Source organism: Terrapene carolina, unplaced genomic scaffold, assembly GCF_002925995.2.
Source record: "Terrapene carolina triunguis isolate 2854851 unplaced genomic scaffold, T_m_triunguis-2.0 Scaffold33715, whole genome shotgun sequence".
Lineage (NCBI taxonomy): Eukaryota > Metazoa > Chordata > Testudines > Emydidae > Terrapene > Terrapene triunguis.
This window is the reverse complement of record NW_020698066.1, coordinates 6341946-6346925: the sequence shown is the minus strand read 5'-3', so window position 1 is coordinate 6346925 and position 4980 is coordinate 6341946.

Below are 4980 nucleotides of genomic sequence, written 5' to 3'. Positions count from 1 at the left end.
CATAGCCCTCTGGAAGCTTGCAACGCTAGACAGCTACCGGTCAGTCGCGAACCACTTTGGCGTGGGCAAATCTACCGTGGGGGTTGTTGTCATGCAAGTAGCCAACGCAATCGTTGAGCTACTGCTCTCAAAGGTAGTGACCCTGGGAAACGCGCAGGTCATCATAGATGGCTTCGTCGCGATGGGATTCCCAAACTGCGGTGGGGCTATAGATGGAACTCACATCCCTATCCTGGGACCGGACCACCAGGCCAGCCAGTACATTAACCGAAAGGGTTACTTTTCAATGGTGCTGCAAGCACTGGTGGACCATAGAGGACGTTTTACAAACATCAACGTCGGATGGCCGGGCAAGGTTCATGACGCTCGTGTTTTCAGGAACTCTGGTCTGTTTAGATGGCTGCAGGAAGGTATTTACTTCCCGGACCACAAAATAACTCTTGGGGATGTGGAGATGCCTATAGTCATCCTCGGGGACCCAGCCTACCCGCTAATGCCCTGGCTCATGAAGCCCTATACTGGCGCCCTGGACACTGAAAAAGAACTCTTCAACTACCGGCTGAGCAAGTGCAGAATGGTGGTGGAGTGTGCTTTTGGACGTCTCAAGGGGAGATGGAGAACCTTACTGACTCACTGTGATCTCAGCGAAACCAAATATCCCCATTGTTATTGCAGCTTGCTGTGTGCTCCACAATCTCTGTGAGAGCAAGGGGGAGACCTTTATGGCGGGGTGGGAGGTTGAGGCAAATAGCCTGGCTGCTGATTATGCCCAGCCAGACAGCCGGGCGATTAGAAGAGCCCAGCGGGACGCGCTGTGCATCCGGGAGGCTTTGAAAGCTAGGTTCCTGAGTGAGCAGGGTAACCTGTGACTATTAAGTTTGTGTACAGAGAAGCTGAACCTGCCCCCGTTTCTTTACCAAGTAAATATTCACTATCCTCTCCAGTTACATACCCCGTTCCCCCCCTTCCAAAACACGTTTAAAAATAAAATCACTTGAATTTTGTTAATGAACACCGTTTTCTTTATTACTGTTTTCTCGGTAAAGTGTTGAACCTGGGACGCAGACTGTGGTGGGGAGCGGGTGTAGTGTAGTGATGCAAAGGACGCTTCTAAACTCCAGGAATGACAGGCTCCGCAGTGGTGGACTGGTTGTTTCAACGGAGCCTGCCACCCCTCCTGTTCGGGACTCTGTGTGTGGGGGCTATGTGACTTTGTGGCAGAGGGAGGACGGTTACAGATCCCCTGCTGCGTGGCTCTGTGATCCAGGATAAGGACCGCTGCATAAGATCTCTAACCGCCCTCCCCTGCCACAAAGTCACATAGCCCCCCCAAACACACATAACATGAAAACCACCTCCCAGACTGACCAGGGTAACTAGTGACTGCAATGTGTGTGTGCCCTGCTGCTGAACCTGCCCCCGCCTCTGTACCCTGGTAAAGGTGACTGTCCTGTCCAATTACCAACCCCCTTCCTCCCCTTCAGACAGACTCTCCTGTAAAAGAACATGATGGAAACAGTAATTAACAGAAACGTCTTTTTTATTAGCAACTACACATGAAACTGGGGGATGAAACTTGGACGGGGGCTTGGGTGAGGCGGGAAGGAAAGGACTTATCAAATTTTGGGGAATGACAGCCTTCTGGTACTTGAGCAGTCTGCAGGGGTGGAGTGAGAGTTTTCACGGACTCTGCCGCCCCTCCTTCTTGGGACTTTGGGTGAGGGGAGTATGGGACTTGGTGGCGGGGGAGGGCGGTTAGAGAGAGACGTGTCCGTTTGCTCCCTCATTAGTCCAAGCAGCGTTTGAGTTGCCTGCTGGTCTTCCTGCCGCCACCTTTCCTCCCGTTCCATGTGTGATTGGTGCATTTGGGACAAGTTCTCCCTCCACTGGGTCTGCTGGGCTGCCTGGGCTCGGGAGCAGCCCATAAGTTCCGAGAACATGTCCTCCCGTGTCCTCTCCTTCCTACGCCTCATCTGCGCTAGCCTCTGGGAGCGTGATGCCAGGCTAGGTCGGGAGACAGTCGCAGCTGTGGGATGGGAAAAAGGGAGTGAATTCCTCAGAAAGATAAATTTAGTTGTGAACAAAGAACATAGTCTTTCTCTGTGAACAAGACCATGCACAGCACCTATCACATGCGCACTCAGGACAAGGTCGAATTTTCGGCCTTCGCATTCAGTGCCTGGGGTCTTGCAGGGCAGATCAGAGAAGCGGGGCAGGACACCGGAATTTGTGTAGCAGGCCGACATGGTAAGCCGTAGACTTGTGGCTGCTTAAAACTTTAATAATAGCACTGGCCTCCTTTCACGTTGAAAGCAATGCCAGTCCCTGCTGCCAGCAATCCGGCAAGCATGAACTCTGCCCCTGTCCCACCCCCTCGCGGCTGTCCCAGGGAAAGATCCCTGTATGCTGCCCCTCTCCCGCCTCCACCGCGTGGCTGTAAACCGCCGGTTACAGTTCTGTAAAGGAACAGGCAAGCAGTCCCAATACTAACATTCCCCTACCTAATTCAAAGCAGGTCACCATGAGCGACATCACTCTGATGAGGATTTCAGAGATGGAGAAAGAAAGGATGCTTCAGGAAAGCCTGCAAAGACCAGGGCCATATGCCGCCATGCTCTGCAAGGCAATGATCCCGGAGTACTTGCTTGTCTCCTGGCGCGGAAACGTTTCCTACTACGGAGGACCCAATAAGGCCGCTCTCCCCAGGAACCTGATGCAAAGGCTTTCCAATTACCTCCAGGAGAGCTTCGTGGAAATGTCCCTGGAGGATTTCAGCTCTATCCCCGGACATATAGACCGGATTTTACTGTAGCTGCACTGGCAGGGACTAAACAGTAGAGCGGCCAGGGCAGAACAATCATGCTAAACCGGACATTGTTAGATTTTTTTTCAGTAGTTGCACTGCCAAGGACTGAGACGTTAAGCGCCTAGGGCAAAGTAATCATGCACAACCCATTGTTAATATTCTTAATATTCCTGTTCTGTTAAAAATAAGTGTTTACATGTTTAAAACACTTACTGGCTGATCCTTCCCCTGATTCTGTGTCCGGGTTAACGGCTGGGGACGGTTGGTAGGGGATCTCTGTAAGGGTGATGAAGAGATCCTGGCTGTCGGGGAAATCAGCGTTGTAAGCGCTGTCGACTGCCTCGTCCTCCTCATCTCCTTCCTCATCTTCCCCGTCCGCTAACATGTCCGAGGAAGCGGCCATCAACAATATCCCATCCTCAGAGTCCACGGTCAGTGGTGGGGTAGTGGTGGCGGCCGCACCTAGGATGGAATGCAGTGCCTCATAGAAACGGGATGTCTGGGGCTGGGATCCGGAGCATCCGTTTGCCTCTTTGGTCTTCTGGTAGCCTTGTCTCAGCTCCTTGATTTTCACGCGGCACTGCGTTGCATCCCAGCTGTATCCTCTCTCTGCCATGGCTTTAGAGATCTCATAGACTCATAGACTCATAGACTTTAAGGTCAGAAGGGACCAATATGGTCATCTAGTCTGACCCCCCGCATGATGCAGGCCACAAAAGCTGACCCCCCCCACTTTCCCTTAGCTCTGCTGTTGAAGTCTCCAGATCTTCTCGTAGATCTTTGCATTCCGTCTTTTCGCTCGCAGCTCGGAAAGCACGGACTCGTCGCCCCACACAGCGATCAGATCCAAGACTTCCCGATCAGTCCATGCTGGGGCCCTCTTTCTATTCTGAGATTGCACGGCCATCTCTGCTGGAGAGCTCTGCATCATTGCCAGTGCTGCTGAGCTCGCCACGATGTCCAAACAGGAAATGAGATTCAAACTGCCCAGACAGGAAAAGGAATTCAAATTTTCCCGGGGCTTTTCCTGTGTGGCTGGTCAGAGCATCCGAGCTCGGACTGCTGTCCAGAGCGTCAGAGTGGTGCACTGTGGGATAGCTCCCGGAGCTATTACCGTCGATTTCCATCCACACCTAGCCTAATTCGACATGGCCATGTCGAATTTAGCGCTACTCCCCTCGTTGGGGAGGAGTACAGAAGTCGAATTAAAGAGACCTCTATGTCGAACTAAATAGCTTCGTGGTGTGGACGGGTGCAGAGTTAATTCGATGTAACGGTGCTAAATTCGACATAAACTCCTAGTGTAGACCAGGCCTAAGTCCCAACCTCTTTTAAAAATCTGATTTGTTAAAAGTAGCCAAAATGGGATTTGAACTATTGCTCTCCAACAAGACTGAAGAGCACCTGGGAAATCCGTATGATAAATGAAAAGGATAGAGAGTTTTTTTAGGCCCAAATCCTGAAGTCTTAACTCTGTTTTTACTTAATCATAACTATCACCGCCTTCACTGAGAGTTTTGCCTGAGAAAAGACTGAACAAAAACAAAGGAAGGACTTCAGGATTTGGTCCAGAGTTGGTAAAACGTACTGATCTAAATTCAATGGGAAGGAAAAGGACAAAGCCAAATTCTTCAGTCAATTAAACCTGTGCAAACTGATTGAAGTCCCTGGATGAGATCCAGTCCTGCAGATGTAGGAAGGTGGAATTTTGTACTAGCAATGGCTGCCACATTCCAGGGATTCACAGTCAGGTGGGGCAGGAAGTATTTCCAGTGCCACCATCCCTCATGATTCCATCAGGAAACAGCTTTCGGTACCAGATCGCTCCCAGGCTGTGCCACTCACTCCAGGCTGAGCTGGCTGCATGCCAGTAGCGTAGCTAGCGGGGTGCAGGGGAAGCAGCCGCTTCCCCTCAGCACATTTTCCCCAAAGCCGCGCCTTTACAAAAGCGGCTGGAGGAGCGAGGGGGGGGCACAGGCTGGTTTCGCTGCACTCCACCCGGAACTTTGGCCAAGGAGCGGATCCGGGGGTCTGGCCGTGCTCCGCCTGGTGCTCCGGCCGGGAGAGCGGGTCCGGGGGTTTCTCTGCACTCCGCCCGGGGCTCTGGCCGGGGGAGTGGGTCCGGGGGTCTGGCCGCACTGCGGCAGGCGCTGCAACCGAGGGAGCGGGGTCCG